Here is a 21,821-nt window from a genome sequence, read left to right as displayed (position 1 = left end):
CCGAGCGACACCCACCCGTGCTACGATCCCATCAAAGATGTCGGTGTCTCTGGGGTGGATGAAGCGGTCGGCGATGACGCGGCAGCACTCGTGCCTCAGGAGTCGCAGGAGCGCGGCTGACCCCTGGCACACCTCCGCTCCCACCGTCAGGACGCCCTGCCAGATGCGGCTCAAGTCCCGCAGGTTGAAGATGTAGTGGAACTTAGCGGGCGAGGGCAGCATCTGACGAGAGAAAAATCACTTAGAACACCCTCTGTAGGGATTCATCAGCTTCATTAGAACTCTCTCTCTGTAGGGATTAATCAGCTTCATTAGAACTCTCTGTAGGGATTTATCAGCTTCATTAGAACTCTCTCTCTGTAGGGATTAATCAGCTTCATTAGAACTCTCTGTAGGGATTCATCAGCTTCATTAGAACTCTCTCTGTAGGGATTAATCAGCTTCATTAGAATTCTCTCTCTGTAGGGATTAATCAGCTTCATTAGAACTCTCTCTCTGTAGGGATTAATCAGCTTCATTATAACTCTCTCTGTAGGGATTAATAAGCTTCATTAGAATTCTCTCTCTGTAGGGATTAATCAGCTTCATTAGAACTCTCTCTCTGTAGGGATTTATCAGCTTCATTAGAACTCTCCTCCTGGCTACAGGTTACTCATTATTACTCCGCTCTGCTCCATATCCTGGCTACAGGTTACTCATAATTACTGCGCTCGATAAATGTTTCTAGTAGCAGGAAAATCAATTCCCCAACATCTACATAGAATCTAAGGCTGCAGGGAGAAGGACTGGAGTGGGATTGCTTGATCAGATTTAGCAGTAACTGTCAAGAATCAATCAATCAGTAGGAAGATCAATTGTTGAAATGTCTGTTGAAGTCTCTGATGACACCGATTCGGGGCACATAGACAATGAATTCAAAAAGGTGTGTACCATGAGTGGTGTAGACGCTGTTACCTTGGTACCATGGGTGGTGTAGGCGACGCTGTTACCTTGGTACCATGGGTGGTGTAGACGACGCTGTTACCTTGGTACCATGGGTGGTGTAGGCGACGCTGTTACCTTGGTACCATGGGTGGTGTAGACGACGCTGTTACCTTGGTACCATGGGTGGTGTAGACGACACTGTTACCTTGGTACCATGGGTGGTGTAGATGCTGTTACCTTGGTACCATGGGTGGTGTAGACGACACTGTTACCTTGGTACCATGGGTGGTTTAGACGCTGTTACCTTGGTATCATGGTTGATGTAGACGACGCTGTTACCTTGGTACCATGGGTGATGTAGACAAAGCTGTTACCTTGGTACCATGGGTGGTGTAGACGACACTGTTACCTTGGTATCATGGGTGGTGTAGGCGACGCTGTTACCTTGGTATCATGGATGGTAGACAAAGCTGTTACCTTGGTACCATGGGTGATGTAGACAAAGCTGTTACCTTGGTACCATGGATGGTGTAAACTGTTACGTTACCTTGGTACCATGGGTGGTGTAGACGACGCTGTTACCTTGGTACCATGGGTGGTGTAGACGACGCTGTTACCTTGGTACCATGGGTGGTGTAGGCGACGCTGTTACCTTGGCCTTGACTGCTTGCCACACTCTCCTGGAGGTGGGCACCAGGGCGCTGGCCAGAGCGCACACCTCCTCAGGGAAGCCCCTCTCTGGACAGAAGTAGCCCTGCGCCAGGGTGTGGAAGATCTTGTCAATGGAGGAGTTGGAGGGCAGGGTGCAGTTGAAGATGCAGAACTGGCGCTTGAGGCGTTGGGGGATGTCGTTGCGGCCGCCACCCGGGTGGATCATGGCGGCAGCCAGCTGCACGTCCACCACGGTGGTGAACTCGCCCGGCCGCTCCAGGCTGTAGAAGCCACCCTGTTCCATCAGCTGCCGCACAATCTCATTGGTGATCTGGAAACAAGCAAGCAACGGCCACAACTCAATAAGCATTTCACATTAGTGAAGTAAGTAAGTTTAATTTATATAATATGTACATTTATATATACCACATTTAAGACCAAAGTGCTTCACACAGAAATAAAAGAATAAGAGCTCAAGTCATACGTATCATACATATAATATCAGGCATCAAGGTCAGGGCTCTTTCTGGACTGCTACACAACTTCAACTACACCAAGTTGCTGATGGTGAAACTACAGTATAGTAGTTATGGGAATGACCAGGCTGATGGTGAAACTATAGTGGTTATGGGAATGACCAGGCTGATGGTGAAACTATAGTGGTTATGGGAATGACGAAGCTGATGATTTTATAACATGAGCCACCAGCTGGTGTTTGTAAATCCCCCATTGAGTTGTGACACCACGGCTCACCTGGTCGCCCCACTCGTTGATCAGCGGCATGTTAATGTCGTCGATGAAGACGGTCATCCTCTTCCCCGTGGGCGGCCCGTAGGTGGAGCCCATGCGCTTGTCTATGTAGCTCTCCATGGTCTGCTGGAACATGCCCGGCAACGTGGCCGACGAGAAGTTCAGGCTCTTACTCAGATGCGTCTCTGGGTCGTACTTACTGGTGTAGCCCTGCAATCACACACACACACACACACACACACACACACACACACACGGTCATTATGGGTCATACTTACTGCTGTAGCCCTGCTATCATGTCATTAACATGTCTAGATCAGCAATCAAATATCCAAATATATTATCAGATGAAGAAAATGTGTAATGAAAGAATTTTTTTCTAGCCATATGAAAGACATATTGCAAAGATGAGAGAATTGTGTAGTGTAAGTTGAGTTCAGACCTTAATCATGACTGTTTTGTGTAGTGTAAGTTGAGTTCAGACCTTAATCATGACTGTTTTGTGTAGTGTAAGTTGAGCTCAGACCTTAATCATGACTGTTTTGTGTAGTGTAAGTTGAGCTCAGACCTTAATCATGACTGTTTTGGCAGTGCCCTGTTCACCAATGAGCAACACGGCTTTGCCCTGTTGCATGATGGTCCGCATCAGAAAGTCCGTTCTGACGTTGTCAACGTTGGGGACGAGTATGGAGGCAAAGTCAGGAACAACGTCCTTCGGATATCTGTACTCAGGGACCTAAACATGGGGCATGGGGGCATAGTCAGACCTAACATGGGGCATAGTAACATGGGGGCATGGGGGCATAGTCAGAGTTAACATGGGGCATGGGGGCATAGTCAGACCTAACATGGGGGCATAGTAACATGGGGGCATAGTCAGAGTTAACATGGGGGCATAGTCAGGAACAATAATACGGAAATGCATTAAGTGACCCGATAATGTGCTCTGTGAACTACACAAAAAAACACGATATTAACGTGTATAAGAAAAAGTAGAAATAATCATAACAACATTAACGTGTATAAGAATAAAGTAGAAATAATCATAACAACATTAACGTGTATAAGAATAAAGTCGACTGAAGACCACATGCTACTGCACCTTTTTAGACCAGTGGTCCCACTCCCCGGCCTCGTTGACCACAAACTCGAAGATGGTCTGGTCCCTGGGTAAGCCCAGGTGTGGGCCTTGAGGGGAGCCTGGCCCCACAGTCGTCCAGCTCCAGTGGGCCCAGGGACCACATCCCGCGAACTCCAGCCTGGCCCTGTAAATCCAGCTCAACATCGCTCCCCGGGGACCACATCACGGCGAACACGAACAGCCGTCCCACATGACCCTGCGCTGCGCTCTTCTCATCGGCCGACGGCAGCAAACCCTGCAGCGGTCAAACACAAACAGCCGAGGGCAGCAAACCCTGCAGCGGTCAAACACAAGCGGCCGGGCAGCAAACCCTGCAGCGGTCAAACACAAACGACGGCAGCAAACCCCTGCAGCGGTCAAACACAAGCAATAAAGGCAGCAAACCCTGCAGCGGTCAAACACAAGCAACCAAGGGCAGCAAACCCTGCAGCGGTCAAACACAAACGGCGAGGGCAGCAAACCCTGCAGCGGTCAAACACAAACAGCCGAGGGGCAGCAAACCCTGCAGCGGTCAAACACAATGCAGCGGTCAAACACAAACAGCCGAGGGCAGCAAACCCTGCAGCGGTCAAACACAAACAGCCGAGGGCAGCAAACCCTGCAGCGGTCAAACACAAACAGCCGAGGGCAGCAAACCCTGCAGCGGTCAAACACAAACGGCCGAGGGCAGCAAACCCTGCAGCGGTCAAACACAAACAGCCGAGGGCAGCAAACCCTGCAGCGGTCAAACACAAACGGCCGAGGGCAGCAAACCCTGCAGCGGTCAAACACAAACAGCCGAGGGCAGCAAACCCTGCAGCGGTCAAACACAAACAGCCGAGGGCAGCAAACCCTGCAGCGGTCAAACACAAACAGCCGAGGGCAGCAAACCCTGCAGCGGTCAAACACAAACAGCCGAGGGCAGCAAACCCTGCAGCGGTCAAACACAAACAGCCGAGGGCAGCAAACCCTGCAGCGGTCAAACACAAACGGCCGAGGGCAGCAAACCCTGCAGCGGTCAAACACAAACAGCCGAGGGCAGAAACACAAACGGCGAGGGCAGCAAACCCTGCAGCAGGTCAAAACCCTGGCGGCCGAGAGCCCCTGGTGAGCTTAGGGCCAGGGTCTGCCTCAGAAACAGAGTGGAGGTTTATTTTAAAACTGTAGTTTGACCTGTGGTTGTAGCTGACGCTGTTGATCACTGACCTGCAGCAGGTCCAGGGCTTGCTTGATGTACATACACTCCAGGATTTGCATTTTGGGCGACACTGCCGTGAAGATGAAGTTAACGAGGTCCTAGCAGACCGAGCAGATTCACACTCCCAACGTTAATCACACAGAATTACACAACTAGCATCACTTATGATATCAGTTCTGAAAATGACAAGTCAGATAAGGACTGATTCTAGACTGAGGCTGGAGGCAAGATTACTGATAACACATTTCAGAGAGGGCCATTTTGATGATCTCTGCCATTCTATTCAGTTCCAGCTATATGAGCTGTCTAGTTTGCCTGAACTTAGAAATAAGCATTTATTAGAAATAGGCATTTATTAGAAAGAAGCATTTATTAGAAATAAGGCATTTATTAGAAATAAGCATTTATTAGAAATAGGCATTTATTAGAAATAAGCATTTCTAAGTACACATTGACTTCATGTTTACATGAAAAGAATAAATAATAATTCCCATCATTCAGTCAAGACTCCAGATTTCGTCGTTTAGATGTGAAACTAAGACACTGGCCTTACTAAATGTCGTGTTGCGAGTCTTTTTAAATGTGCTACTGGTGCTCGTGTTCTCTGACCTGGAAGACGCTGTTGAAGCAGTCTAGCAGCACGTGGGCCTGCGCTGGCGGAACGTTCTGGAGCCAGGCGTGTAGGACGGGCTGCCAGTCCAGCACGGAGGAGCTCATGAAGACCATGCCGTTACGCGACACGGTGGCCGGGGAGGCGTTGTCGATGTTGTGCGGCTCAAACACGACCTTGCAGGTGGGGGACATGGGGATGCGATCTCCGTTGGCCAGCGTTAACGTCTTGTTGTCGTCCAAGACCGAGTTCAGGTTCTCGATCCAGATGGCATCGACTGGACCATCTAGAACTATCCAGACGTGCTCCCCCTGGACAGAACCACCGGGACATGCTGGCGTTACATCACTAGTGTCAAACATACACAAAATGACATGTGCTTGCAGGACAATGCAGGACAGTGCAGGACAGTGCAATAAAAGAGCAATATGCTGGCATGACATGTACTGAGCGCAGTGGCAGAACAAGTCAGAGCCGGGCCGGGGGCGGGGCACATGACCGGGCCCTTTATTAAACTCATCATAACATAATTTTACAACATAGGCTACACATGCCTGTAAAAGCGGGTCTTACAAGCGTCAATACGGAGAGCAACTATGTAATTTTGAAGTCCATCGAGCATTACATGAAGTGTAACCAAGAGAACAACAAAAAAACATTAGGCTACATGACCCCTAATAATAAAACAACAATAATCGCGAAACACTATTTGAAGGGGCATCACGAAGAGCCTTGGCTCCCGCGAACTAGTCCACGATGCTCTGTGTATGTCCATTTTCTTTTCTCTATGGACTCTCTCATTCTCTATGGTGGTTTTAATGATCTTTAACTTGGAGAATGGCTCAGAGGTTTACAAACGGTGACGGGAAGAGTCAAAATAAAATTAGGGCGGTGCAAATCTCACTGAATGCAGAAGTTACTGCTGGGTGGTTGCATTGGCGGAGGCGAAGGGTGGCCGGGGCTCAAGCCCGAATCTCTTTTAAAAAGCCCGAATCTCTTTTCAATATTTTTTTGTATGTGTTTTCAATTTCCAACGATTCTAATTTCTAATTTAACTTCCCTCGGTTTCTATATAAATGTTACAAAATGTAGCCTACTATTACTGAGCAAAATCCTTACTTTCAAAGCCCAATATTGACAGATAATCTGATTTCCCACCGCGATGAGTTTAGGCAATGCGAGCCGAGATCGCGGTTTACGTCATAAACCTGGCAGGAAAGTTCAGAGCTGGCGCAGTCAGTTTAAACAACAAGCGGTTAGAAAAAAACTATTGTCAAGACATTATGCAATTAGGCTACTGTACCCGGAATACAAAAATAAACTTCAGAGAAAGACAGAAAGTTTGTTTTACTGTATTCTGTAGTCTGTATTATGTAGTCTCAATGGCCGAATCAGTAGATATACCTGTTGTCAGTTGAGTTCGTTCAATTCATTTATTGTAGGCTAGTAGACTAGGCAAATATGAAACGGAGATGTAACTTGGCTACCGGGGGGATTTTGAACTTGCATGTTTCATGCATTTTAGAACAAAAATACCATGGGATTGATGTGTTCTCCATTTGAGGAACGTAATCAATTGGGGCGTGCACAGAGAGCTCAGACACAGAAGCATATATAGGCCTAGGTTAGGCTACTTTCACTTTCTAGAAGCATTCATTGGGCTACGTATAAGATGCTTCATACCAAAACAACGATCAAACATTATCAAATGTATCATGGCGTGTTGTCACAAAGACTTACTCAATTAGAAAATCAAACCAAAATCATGTAGGCTAAGTGTAAGTGTTCTCTCATTGGCCTGTAAGTAGGAACAATATCGTTGATCAATTTTGTAAATTTGCTTACGTCGTAAAGTTCAATATGAGAGTTAAAATAAAGCCAGTCATACAGCAGAACATTTTATTCAATATTTTACATCTACTAAATCATCAAAGTAAGTTTTCAAAACTTTTCAGCAACCGTGGAGTCATAACTTCGTCCTGACTGGGGCAATAAGCCTATCGTCCCCACTCACAGTGAAAATGATTGAAAAGAAACCGTTTGCATGATCTTAGCTCCTCGGCCTTGTGCCGTGGGAGAGGCCCGTCCCACCTTACCCGGAGGTGGGGGAGGGCCCCCTCGCGGGTCCCGGGCGGGAGGGCGCACCCCCGCACCCCAAGCTCCGCCCCTGACTGAATGTGAGGATGATGAGCACCACACTGCTCCTCTTTAACAGACCAGAGGTCATTAGTGAGCTGCTCTACGCTGCCTGTGGAGAGCCTGCACTTCCAAACCTTCTTAGCTTTGAGTGTTTTCCTCCACAGGGTGGAGAAGACTCCGTCGGTCCAGTCGTTGGTGGCCACGTCCAGCGTGCCGAACATCTGCGCGGCGGTGATGGCTTTGGGGTTCATGCGCATCTCTCTGTGAGGGGTCCCACAGTCCGTCATGGCCTTCATCAGCGTGTGGATGCATGCGGTCTTGCCCGCTCCACTAGGACCCAGCGCCATCATGCCTGCAGCACAGAGCACAGAGTTTGTAGTGTGTTGTAGTGTGTGTTAGAGTGTGTGTGTGTGTGTTAGAGTGTGTGGATGCACACAGTCTTGCCTGCTCCGCTGGGACCGAGCGCCATCATGCCTGCAGCACAGAGCACAGAGTGTGTGTGTGTGTTAGAGTGTGTGTGTGTTAGAGTGTGTGTGTGTATTAGAGTGTGTAGTGTGTGTGTGTTAGAGTGTGTGGATGCACACAGTCTTGCCTGCTCCGCTGGGACCGAGCGCCATCATGCCTGCAGCACAGAGCAAGAGTGTGTGTGTGTGTGTGTTAGAGTGTGTAGTGTGTGTGTGTGTGTGTGTGTGTGTGTGTGTGTTGGGGTGTGTGTGTGTGTTAGAGTGTGTAGTGTGTGTTATTATTGATGTGTGTGTGTTAGTGTGTGTAGTGTGTGTTAGAAGACCCGTGTTCAGTAGTGTGTGTGTGTGTGTGTGTCTGTTTGTGTGTGTGTGTGTGTGTGTGTGTGTGTGTGTGTGTGTGCGTGTGTGTGTTTTGTGTGTTAGAGTGTGTGTGTGTTAGAGTGTGTGTGTGTGTTAGAGTGTGTAGTGTGTGTTGTGTCTGTGTGTGTTGGAGTGTGTGGATGCACTAGGACCCAGCTCTTGCCTGCTCACAGAGCACAGAGTGGGACCGGGATGTAATAATAGTCTCTGCTCGTCTGCCATCATGCCTGCAGCACAGAGCAGAGTGTGTGTGTGTATTAGAGTGTAGTGTGTGTGTGTTAGAGTGTGTGGATGCACACAGTCTTGCCTGCTCCGCTGGGACCGAGCGCCATCATGCCTGCAGCACAGAGCAAGAGTGTGTGTGTGTGTGTGTTAGAGTGTGTAGTGTGTGTGTGTTAGAGTGTGTAGTGTGTGTTAGAGTGTGTGTGTGTTAGAGTGTGTAGTGTGTGTTAGAGTGTGTGTGTTAGAGTGTGTAGTGTGTGTTAGGTGTGTGTGTGTGTGTGTGTGTGTGTGTGTGTGTGTGTGTGTGTGTGTTAGAGTGTGTTAGTGTGTGTTAGAGTGTGTGTTAGAGTGTGTAGTGTGTGTGTGTGTGTGTGTGTTGGAGTGTGTGTGTTAGAGTGTGTAGTGTGTGTTAGAGTGTGTAGTGTGTGTGTGTGTGTGTGTGTGTGTGTGTGTGTTAGAGTGTGTAGTGTGTGTTAGAGTGTGTGTGTTAGAGTGTGTAGTGTGTGTTGGAGTGTGTGGCGCCATCATGCCTGCAAGACAAGGCACAGACTGGAGCAAAGCCTGGCATTACAGCTACGTGTGTGTAGTGTGTGTTGTGTGAGTGTGTGTGTATGTGTTAGAGTGTGTGTAGTAGGCTTTATAGGATGAAATGCCTATGCCATGCTCACCATGCCTGACGAGCTGGGTTTCGTAGAGCTGTACCAGCTTGAGCAGCCAGGGGGGGGGGTGAGGCTGGCCTGTTGGGCCTGGGCCTGGATAGCCGCCTCCAGCTCGGGGTAGCCCGCCTTGTCCAGCGTGATGCCCGGGAACAGGTCGTTAATCAGGCTCATGAAGAGAGGCTCGTCCTCATCCACCTGAGACAAGATAGCACGCAGGACCATCATGCATGGAGGAGAGGGTCATATAAACATCACGCAGGACCATCATGCATCAGAGGTTTATATAAACAGCACGCAGGACCATCATGCATCAGAGGGTCATATAAACAGCACGCAGGACCATCATGCATGGAAGAGAGGGTCATATAAACAGCACGCAGGACCATCATGCATCAGAGGTTTATATAAACAGCACGCAGGACCATCATGCATCAGAGGTTTATATAAACAGCACGCAGGACCATCATGCATGGAGGAGAGGGTCATATAAACATCACGCAGGACCATCATGCATCAGAGGGTCATATAAACAGCACGCAGGATCATCATGCATGGAGGAAAGGGTCATATAAACAGCACGCAGGACCATCATGCATCAGAGGGTCATATAAACAGCACGCAGGAGCATCATGCATGGAGGAGAGGGTCATATAAACAGCACGCAGGACCATCATGCATGGAGGAGAGGGTCATATAAAGGGAGTGGCATTTTAGCTCCTTCTTCTCCAAAGCCCCAGGACATAGGGATATGTTAGACATATGTTATGTTATATGTTATATGTTATATGTTAGACGTATGTTATGTTATATGTTATATGTTATATGTTAGACGTATGTTATGTTATATGTTATATGTTAGACGTATGTTATGTTATATATTAGACGTATGTTATGTTATACAATGTACAATATGGTGTAGTGATAGTAGTGATAGTACATCTGAACAACAGTATGATGTTTGATAAATAAAGAAACTGCATTGGATACAGCTTCTCATATGCTACTTTATTTATCAAACATCATACTGATATTACGGTAAAAAACCTGCATAGGACGCTTTTATATTACGGTAAAAAACCTGCTTTTATATTACGGTAAAAAACCTGCTTTCATATTACGGTAAAAAACCTGCATAGGACGCTTTTATATTACGGTAAAAAACCTGCTTTTATATTACGGTAAAAAACCTGCTTTCATATTACGGTAAAAAACCTGCATAGGGCGGCTTTTTACATACGGTAAAAACCTGCTTTCATTAATGTAAAAACCTGCATAGGGCCGCTTTTTATATTCACGGTAAAAACCTGCTTTCATATTCACGGTAAAAGCAGGGTTATGCATATAACACAGTTCTATGAGTTTCTGATGACGTGCTTTCCAGCACATGGATGTTCATCACCGCGAGCGTGCAGGTTAAATTATTAAGTAACAACAAAAGTCACCTGTGACCTGGGTGGCGTCATCGATGTGCACCGGCACAAAAGAGAGAATACCCAGAAGTGACTTCTTGAATCTTCTCTCGATTGAAGCAGGATTGCAGTTGGACTAACTGCAGCTGGAAGTTTCTCACCACAGAGGTTGGAGCTGTGACCAACTGTTCACCCTCCTAGAGACTAAATTTAGTCACGTTATAATTCTTCAAACCGCAAAGCCATTCGTTGGATACTTTTGTTTCTCGTGCCTGAGTGGCCTCGCTCGGGGCGTTGAGTTCTCTGGCGGTGTTTCACCAAGGACTCGGCTGGCGGAGGTTTTCAATGGCTAGCTCTCCGGTTCATCTAAGGTAACACACACACACACCAGTTTGGAGAGGTTCATGTCTTGGACACACACACACACACACCAGTTTGGAGAGGTTCATGTCTTGGACACACACACACACACACACCAGTTTGAGAGGTTCATGTCTTTAATACACACACACACACACACACCAGTTTGAGAGAGGTTCATGTCCCGCAGGACTCTCATGACGACGGCCCAGGTCCGTGTATTGGCCCGCTCAATCCTAACTGTGAGCCCTCAGCACAGAGAGGATGTTCCAGGAGGCCAGTGGACCTGGACCTCCACACACACACACACACACAGACACACACAGACACACAGACACACGCACATGTTTTATATCAGGCTAAAGTCAGAGTGGGCCTGTCCAGGGACAAAAGATGCACAATGTTCCTTATCTTTCTAACAAGCAGGGCACAGTATCCATACTGGACAAAACAGCAGCTGACATATCGGAACTCCCCCTATTACCGTCGGTCCCGTATGTCCGCCGTCTTGTGCGTATGTGTCACTTACAGTACATGGCCTCTATACAAAACCAAGATCATGGACTCCTATAGAAACGTTAGCACCCACACCATAGGTGTTTCTAAATTAGCTATGTAGCAAAATGACATTTTACCTTGACTCAAGAGCTGTAAACAGTGTTATAAGGTTGCGTGTACACATCCGCTTGGAGCTCCAGGTGGAATTTTAATTTCATGACGATAACCCTCGGTCTAACTGCTCTGGCAAGCCGCTGAAACGGCGAAAACAGGCGACCCCATCAGGCCAGCACTATAACTCAGAGCGCTAAACAAAAATCGATATTTGTGCAGTAAATGCCCCAAGTAAGAACCAAACCAGATTTTGTTCTAAATTCCACACCTATGGCTACTGAAAAATATAAGGTTCATTTAGCAATGTTATTTGAAGTGTTAAAAAAAACATCGTTGTTTTAGAATTTCCTAACAAAAGGGGTGATAATTGGGGGTGTTACGATACTGTTTGTGCTGCAGTACCCATCCAAACTAGGCCTCTCACTCTCTCTAGCACTGTCTGTCCACCTTAGGGGGGTTCACACACACACCTCTTACTCACACACACACACACACCTTTAACTCACACTCACACACCTCTAACTCACACTCACACACCTCTAACTCACACACCTCTAACTCACACTCACACACCTCTAACTCACACACCTCGTACTCACACACACACACCTCTAACTCACACACCTCTTACTCACACACACACACACACACACACACCTCTAACTCACACACCTCTAACTCACACACCTCGTACTCACATACCTCTAACACACACACACACACACACACACACAGCTCTAACTCACACACCTCTAACACACACACACACCTCTAACTCACACACCTCTAACACACACACCTCTAACTCACACACACACACCCTAACTCACACACCTCTAACACACACACCTCTAACTCACACACACTCACCTCTAACACACACACTCTAACTCACACACCTCTAACTCACACACCTCTAAACACACACACACCTCTAACTCACACACCTCTAACACACACACCTCTAACTCACACACACTCACCTCTAACACACACACTCTAACTCACACACCTCTAACACACACACACCTCTAACACACACACAGCTCTAACTCACACACACACACCTCTAACACACACACCTCCAACACACATACACCTCTAACTCACTCAGCTCTGACTCACCTGTTTGGACAGCTGTTCCTCACACAGCTTGTACAGGGTGTAGAACTTGCGACTGAGGACCTGGTTGTCACGGAACCCAGCGCTGGCCAGCTTGACTCTCATGATGATGGCCCGGTCAGGAACCATCATGGCCACCGTGCGGAACTGGATCTTCAGGTTCTCCGGGAGCTCCTGCCGGCCGGCGTAGCCAGGGTTCTACCACACACACACACACACACACACACACACGCACACACATACACACGCGCACACACATACACACGCACGCACACGCACACACGCACACACACACAAACGCACGCACACACACACACACACGGAGTTGGGAGGTTTCAGGCACACACACACACACACACACACACACACAGAGTGGGGAGCATTGTTTTTTTCATTTCCAACACTTCACTCTTTTATTACGGGACAATACTATAGCTCTGCACTAGGACTCCCAGCACTTCTCTCTCTCTCTCTCTCTCTCTCTCTCTCTCTCTCTCTCTCCCTCTCTCTCTGAGACAATACTATAGCACTGCACTAGGACAGGGCACATTAACATGCCTGCTACTGCACTCTGCTGTTCACAAGTCAAAGATGATTGGATCACGTTCTGTTGAAACCTGTTGAATGTGTTTGAGCATTCTTGCGGTCATTATTAGTGAGCAGTGAAAAGGCCGGTGGCCTCACCATGGTCAGGAAGATCCCAAACTCTCTGTCCATGTCCACCACGTCTCCATCGGTGAAGATGAACTGGCTCTTGTTGTTCTTCTTGCACTGCAGGACGATGTAGATCTGCTGGGCTGCGACAGACAGCACGGGCAGCTCGATGCGGTTAAACTCATCAAAGCACCCCCATGCCCCGGACTGGGCCAATCCTGTTCAACACACACACAACGCGCATCACACCTCTGACCAATCAGCAGCAAACACACAACGTGCGTCACACCTCTGACCAATCAGCAGCAAACACACAACGCGCATCACACCTCTGACCAATCAGCAGCAAACACACAACGTGCATCACACCTCTGACCAATCAGTATCACCTGTTCAGCAAACACACAACGCGCATCACACCTCTACCAATCAGCATGAGCTGTTCAGCAGACACACAACGTGCATCACACCTCTGACCAATCAGCATCACCTGTTCAGCAGACACACAACGCACATCACTCATGGTTCAACCCCCTGGCGTAAACATTACTCAGAGAATAACATGTCGCCTGCTATGTTCCATAATCTTATAGATCTTATAGATCACTCTTTAATCTTTCATCATAAACATTCCCAATCGTTTGTTTTTGTTTACCCAGCAGCAGAATGGGTTTGTGTAAACACTGAAACATCAAGCATCAAACTGATGAGAGGGCTTTTTAATAAGACTGATTTTTTGGAAAGTAGGGCATGGTGTTGAAATCTGAAGCAGCTTTCAACTCATTCACACTGAATTAGTAAAGTTTTAGTCAGCTTCATCCATTATTTATCAACAGAAGAAATCATTTTGTTGAGTCAGCTCAACACTGCATAGAAGACTTCTCTGGAGATATTTATACTTTTACTACAACACACTTCAAGTTCTTTTCCAGCCCAATATTCTGCTCTTCCACCCGCCTACCTGAGCCTGTCTTTGATGTGCTGAACTGAACGTGTGTTAATCTACTTTTAATTTGCCCATATGGAAAACGTCTGCAAAAAACAAAGGAATCACATTTATCATGCACAATGCTTGCTTGATAAATCTGTGACTTGTATTTTACAATAAGCAAGGCAGGCAATATGTCACATAATACACAAGGCTTTTTCTATGCTGCTATATATAATCAGGGCTATCATAACTATCATTATGTGGGTACTGTTCCATACTGATATTGTATACTATATAACATTTACAGATTTTTCTGTGGGGTGCAGACTGTTTTCTGTGGGTGATGGGCGTTTTTGTTTGGTGAGTGCTGTTCAGTACCCTTGTAGATGCGGCCGAGTCCTCTGTAGTCCATCTGGTCGGAGCAGTTGAAGACCACCACGTACTTGCCCAGGCAGCGGCCCATGTCCTTGGTGGTCTCTGTCTTCCCTGTACCCTCACTAAAAGCAGGGCCACCCCATACTCATCCCTAACAGCCAGCCAGGATGTAAAGCATCTGGGGGAGGAGAGAGAGAGAGAGAGAGAGAGGGAGAGGGAGAGAGAGAGGGGAGAGGGGAGAGAGAGGAGGGGGAGGGGGAGGGAGAGAGGAGAGGGAGGGAGGGAGGGAGAGAGAGAGGGGGGAGGGAGAGGGAAAGAGAGAGAGAGAGAGAGAGGGAGAGAGAGAGGGGAGAGGGAGAGAGAGAGAAAGAGAGAGAAGGAGAGAGTTCAAATTCAAAAGTGCTTTATTGGCATGACAAATAGTTAGACATTTGTATTGCTAAAGCAATTATTCCATACACTGAACATACAGGTATAAGACATGGACATAACAACAGACAAGGAAGGTATCAGTGGAATGATGTGCCTAAACAGACATTTATATAGGCAGCAGTATGAATTATCGTAATGTCATTTCATTTTGAAACAGAGAATAGTGAGGGCTTTACGCATGTGTGGCTGGAGATATATCAGTGTGTGTGTGTGTGTGTGTGTGCAGGTGTTTCCTGTGACGATATGCACAAACGTAGGTCTGATATAAGTCACCACTGTCCCTCAGTTGGTGACAGGCAAAGATGTACCTGGCAGCCATGATACAGCTGGATTTGTCTTCACCCAAAATAAAAGGTAATTTGCTTTGATTGGTAGAGTCAGAAAAATTAGGATATTTTTCTTCAAATTTTGGGAAGTAGATTTCACCTGACGATGTGGAGGGGGTTTAGAGGGAGAGTTTATGGAGGGGTTTAGAGGGAGAGTTTATGTGGGGGCTTAGAGGGAGTTTTGCAAGAGAGAGAGAGAGAGAGAGAGAGAGAGGAAGGAGAGAGGGAGAGAGAGAGAGAGAGAGAAGGAGAGAGAGAGAAGGAGGATAGAGGAGAGAGACGGAGAGGGAGAGAGAGAGAGAGAAGGGGATAGGGAGAGAGAGAGAAGAGAGAGAGAGAGAAGGAGAGAGAGATTCTAGAAACTCTGCTTGAGAAATGGCAGCAAGAAAAATGAGCTCGTGAAACTACAATTTTTTTGCCAGAAAAAGTTTGTTATACTTACTCAAAGTGTAATAGTTTTATTGGGAAGTTGAATAGAAACAACAGAGGCAACAAACTGTCAAGGTAAGACCTCTGCGTCAATTTTCAAAAGCCAAAAAATCATCAAGAAATCAAACCTACAAGAAGCTAATTGTTGCTAATTGTTGGAAGAATTAGCCAAACCGCCACTTAATGACATCATAATGGATGCTGGATTAGAAGAAAACATGGCTAAGGCTGAGGCATTTTTCAAAATGAAGATGAGTTGGAAATATCTTATCCCAACACTGTAAAACAGCCAAAGAAAAGAAAAGAATGAAAGAAAACATCATGAGAGAACATCCAGAAGCACTGATCTCCGATTACATGGGACTGGATGACAACAAGGTCCTGTGTAACCTCCTGTTCTTCACAAATCACCCCACAGTATGGCATACCACCCTCTGCACTGTCTGGAAATGTGTGAGAAAAGGAGGCATCAGCAGAGGAAGACAGATTACACTAGAGGGGGCAAAGGACTTTAAGGTGACAGTTAACCTGTATCATAATGGGACTGTAATGGTACAAGGAACTGAAGCAAGTCTCGCTTCAATTTCAGAGCAAATTTAAAGAACTCAAAGAAAAAGCTCTGAATATCAAAAAAGACCAGGTGGTGGAGACTATTACTATTACATCAGGAGCTGAGACTAACTCAAATAGCCAACATGTACATAACCCCATTACATGTCCTCCCAGTAATACAGGCCCCAAGACACCCTCCTCTGACACCACAAAATGAGAGATGTGATAGTTCAACTTGAACAGGACTACATCATGTTCAAAGAGGAAACCGCTCTCAGCTTACAACAACTTCAAGACCAAATCATCCACCCTGACAGGAACATGGTGCAACAACTTTGCTCGGCAGTAAGGCAGCTGGAGGAGGCCAACCAAGAGTTGCGCAGGAGGTGGGGTCTCTGAAGGAAGAGCTGTTGAGGATGGCACGGCACAGAGAGAATCCAAGGGATCATACCCCGGAAAGCAGGAACAGTGAGCCATCAGTCAAAAATCCCATCTTGTCTGAAAGTGCCACAATCTCTGTCAATGTGCCTGTAGCTCCAGCTTCACCTCATGACCAACCTCCCAAACCCCAGCAACGCACCTGCCAAAGCAGACCACCCTCCTCTTCAGCAAACATCAGTCAGGGACAACAAGGGACAAAGTCTCAAAGCAAGGAAAAGGATGACATCAACATCCTGTGTGACTCTAATGGGAATCATCTGAACCCCAGACGACTTTTCCCTAGAAGACAAGTCAAGAAGTTTTGGTGTCCAATGACACACACAGCTAAGGACATAATACAAAAAGGCTTACTCAATAATCCATCTCACATAATTATCCATACAGGGACTAATGACCTTAAAGACAGGAGAACTGATGTGGCAGAAGCCTTAATCAGCACCATCCAAATTGCCACACAAAACATCCAGATGCAAAGGTAATCATCTCATCTATACTTCCACGACCCGGGATATTCCTGTAAGTGTCACTGAAAGAATCAACGGCAAAGTTGTGTCCTTCTGTGCTGATATACCCAACGTAAAGGTTGCACACCATACAGACATTACCATTAGACATTTATATGACAATGTCCACATACATAAGGAGGGCATGAAAATATTTGCTAAAAACTCAAAGACACAGCATTAAATAGAGTGAGAATACCATGCTCTGAAAGCAGCAGGCCAAACATCATCAAAGACAGCCAAAAACCAGTTGGGACGATAGGCCTACCTATGCAGCAGCCGCCTCTCTAACAAAGGTACTTGTAGAGATCTCACTCAGATAACAACAATGCTTCCAACTTATATATGATAGTCTCTTGCATTAGTGAAAAAAAAAAAAAAACTTTGTATGAATATTCATTTTGTAAATGTGAAAAGACATAGGACTTTGTGTATGTGTATGTGTAAGTGTGTGTGTGTGTGTGTGTGTGTGCACAATTACTTTTATTCTTTTTCATTTTCTTTTTTTTAATAACCTGCAGTTTTTTTTTTTTCTTTTCTTTCTTTTTTTTAGTGGAGGGTATTCTTTATATATGTGGAGGGGGGTATGAGACTATTTATATGTGGAGGGGGTATTTATATATATTGGATTTATTATATATTTTGTTATATATGTGGAGGGGGTATGAGGGTATTTATTTTTATATTATATATGTGGAGGGGGTTATTGGGGAGGGGTATATATGTGGAGGGGGGTATGAGAGTATTATATATGTGGGGGAGGGGTTAGAGTATTATATATGTGGGTTTAAGTGTGTAGACTACGCTCAGACATACAGTATTCTTATGTTTGCCTATAGACATAATCATTACCTATCTGCACAGAAATATCAATATGCATGGTTGGAGAGTGTGGGGGGAGGGATGGGGAGGGGGGTATGAGTGTCTGAGTGTGTAAATATGTGTATAGAAACTTAAAAATGTCTACTTGTCAGTCTATCTAATTGTATACTATATTTCTGTCTTATGCATAACATTCATAATCAACATTGCATACCTGTTTGTGTGTGTGTGTGTGTGTGTGTGTGTGTGTGTGTGTGTGTGTGTGTGTGTGTCTGTGTGTCTGTGTTTCTGTGCATGTGTGTGCAAGTGGGTGTGTATGTACGTTAGAATATGTCTGCGTCTGTCAGTGAACTTAAACATGTATGTATTTGTCTGTGTCTTTGTGTTGAGTGTTCACAAGTCTGTTTGTCTTCGTAGAAATAATTTACCTACCTATAGTATATTTATCTCTCTGTAGGTTTAGTCATTTATCTGGTAAAAATAATACTTTACCAGTGTCTCAATTGGATCATTATTGCACTTGAGTATACAAACATTCTTATTTCTGGCAAACTACACCATTGTAATGACATTTCTTAAAATCATTTGTTATAATGTTCAAGGAATGCACTCTTCTTCTTTCGGAGAGAAAATCAGAGATAGCGATTTTGTAAATGCTGTAAATAATTCAGATATATTCATAGCACTGGAAACGTGGAGTAAAAATGGACAGGGAAATTATTCATTACCTTCCTACAGAGATATAAATGTCCCTTCTATTAAACATCCCAATATAAAATGCGGCAGGAACTCAGGGGGAATTGTTGTTTGGTTTAAAGAAGCCATTAATAAATACATATATGTAGTAAGAAAAGGATCATCACACATATGGTTGAAACTATCAAAAGAACTCACAAACTCAACACAGGACACTTATTTATGTGCCATATACATTCCTCCTCTTGAATCTCCATATTACAGTGAAAACATATTTGAAACGTTAAAATCTGACATCATTGAACTCCAGTCATTTGGGAAGATTCTAATTATGGGCTAATTTTAATGCAAGAGTAGGAACCGATTTAGATTACATTGACAGATCTGGATATAAACATGTTTCTTCACTAGAACAAAACATCAATATAAATAGTCACAGGAACAATTTTGATAACATCATCAATAGACATGGCAAGGAGGTGTTACAACTTTGCAAATCTCTTGGTCTGTTTATTGTTAATGGCAGAACAAGGGGGACTCTCTGGGTAAATTCACTTATTGCTCACCCCTAGGCAGCAGTGTGGTGGATTATGCTATAACAGATTTAGATCACAACCAAATAAATTATTTCACAGTAATGCCACAGTTGCCTCTGTCAGATCACTGCCACATTATAATTAGCTTAAAGAAAAATTCCAGTATAGAACATCAAAACCTATGAGTACACTACACCCACTTCCAGTTCAATACAAATGGAGCGATGACAGACTAGAGCAATACACATCCCAGTCAAATTGCATCGAGGTCGAAAACATGATCTACTCCTTCCTGTTCACCAAATTTAAAAGTCTGAAGATAACATCAATGTAGCCACCAAAACATTAACAACAATATTTTCCACAATAGCCAAAAAAAATCTTTAAAAAGACAAGGAATAGTTAACAGCAAGAAAAACAAAAAAAGAAATGGTTTGACAAAGACTGCCTATTACTAAGAAAAGAACTACGATCTTATTCAAACCAAAAACACAGAGAACCAGCAAATCAGGAACTTCAAATAAAATATCATAACACCCTACAAAAATACAAATCACTTCTAAAACGCAAAAAAAAGCCAATCACATACATAACCAGTTAGTAGAAATTGATGATGCGTTAGATCAAAACACTTTTGGGACCTGTGGAAAAACCTTAACAACCCCAAAAAAAAAGAAAATTGTATCCCAATAGCAAATGGAAAAACATGGGTTGACCATTTTGAAAATTTATACAAAAACTGATAAAAACCTGGCACAACAAAAACTAACAAACCATTTAAAAACACTTGAAAAACACAAAAGATAAATTAAATGAATTAGACTCAGCTATAACATTATCTGAATTGAACACTAAAATAAAAAAACTGAAAATAGAAAATCATGCGGCACTGATGGAATTTATAATGAAATGTTGAAACATAGCACCCCAAAATTAAACAAGTAATCCTGAAACTATTTAATTTAATATTATCCTCAGGCCACTTTCCTGACCAATGGAAAATTAGTCAGATCACCCCCATATACAAAAATGGTGACAAATTTAACCCAAACAATTATAGAGGCATATCACAAGGCAGCAATTTAGGTAAATTATTCTGTAGTATAATCAATAACCGAATTTCAAACTTAATAAAAAAAACAATATATTAAGCCCCTCTCAAATTGGTTTCATACAAAAAAAATAGAACAACAGATCATATTTATACTTTACAGACACTGATACAAGAAAACGTTACAAAGGTCAAAAAACGGAAAAATATATGGATGCTTTGTGGATTTCAGCAAAGCCTTCGACTCCGTTTGGCATGAAGGTCTCTTACTGAAACTACTTGATTGTGAAATTGGTGGTAAAACATATAACATCATTAAAGACATGTATGAAAACATCAAATGTTGTGTAAAATAAATAACAAACAAACTGATTACTTTCCTCAAACAAAAGGAGTGAGGCAGGGCTGTTGCCTGAGTCCTACATTATTTAACATTTATATCAATGAATTAGCTAATAAAATTCAAAATTCATCCTCGCCTGGTCTCAATCTTTTGGGAAAAGAAATCAAATGCCTGCTTTACGCAGATGATCTTCTCCTGCTATAGATCAACGGCACAGGGACTACAAGAGAGCCTTTCTCTTTTGAACAGATATAGCATAACTTGGGCCCTTCCAATCAATATGGAAAAAACAAAAATAATGACTTTCCAGAGAAAACATTCGAACATAAATAAATATAATTTTACCATTGGCGAAAACAACTAGAACAAGTAAGAAAATACAACTACTTAGGACTGACCATTTCTTCATCAGGGCAATTTGATAACGCAATCAAAGACCTATCCTAAAAAGCACATAAAACATACTACATGTTAAGAAAATCTCTATTTCAATATAATCCTTCCATCAAATTATGGAAAAAAGATCTTTGATTCCTTAGTAAAGCCAATATTACTATCACGGGAGCGAAATTTGGGGCATAAAATATCAAGACAATTTGAAACATGGGACAAAAAGCCAAACCGAATTATTACATTTGGAATTCTGTAAGAATATTCTAGGTTTAAACAGATGTGCACCTAATCTAGGCTGCAGAGCTGAGCTTGGAAGATTTCCCTCCTTGTAGACATACAAAAGAGCAACCAAATTCTGGCATCATCTTCAGACTAGCAATTCAGAGCAATATCACCACAGTGCTGCCCAGCTGAGGAGTGAACACCCAGAGAGTGACCCCTTAAACTTCATAATACAAAAACACGACCTGAAAACTGCAGCTCAAGTATTGCTTCAGTAGCAAAAGAAGTAGAGAACACAGCAAAACAAAACTACATTAACACATGGAAATGCAAAATCGAACAAGTAAATAAGCTACACTGCTACAGAACTATTCTAATTGATTACAAATTGGCACCATATTTAAATGAAATTAAAACCATCGTCATAGAAAACTCCTGTCAAAGTATCGACTGAGTGATCATTCCTTGCAATAGAAAAAGGGTAGACACCGCTTGCAAACCTGGATAGCTCGTGA

The 21,821-nt window shown here is 44.3% G+C and overlaps 1 pseudogene; it reads right to left on the bottom strand.

Annotated features, from left to right (window-relative positions):
* The window catches only part of LOC125309808, a 95,211-nt pseudogene that overhangs the window by 13,395 nt on the left and 59,995 nt on the right, over positions 1-21,821 (bottom strand).

Source organism: Alosa alosa, chromosome 16, assembly GCF_017589495.1.
Source record: "Alosa alosa isolate M-15738 ecotype Scorff River chromosome 16, AALO_Geno_1.1, whole genome shotgun sequence".
Lineage (NCBI taxonomy): Eukaryota > Metazoa > Chordata > Actinopteri > Clupeiformes > Clupeidae > Alosa > Alosa alosa.
This window is presented reverse-complemented; position numbering and strand designations above follow the sequence as displayed.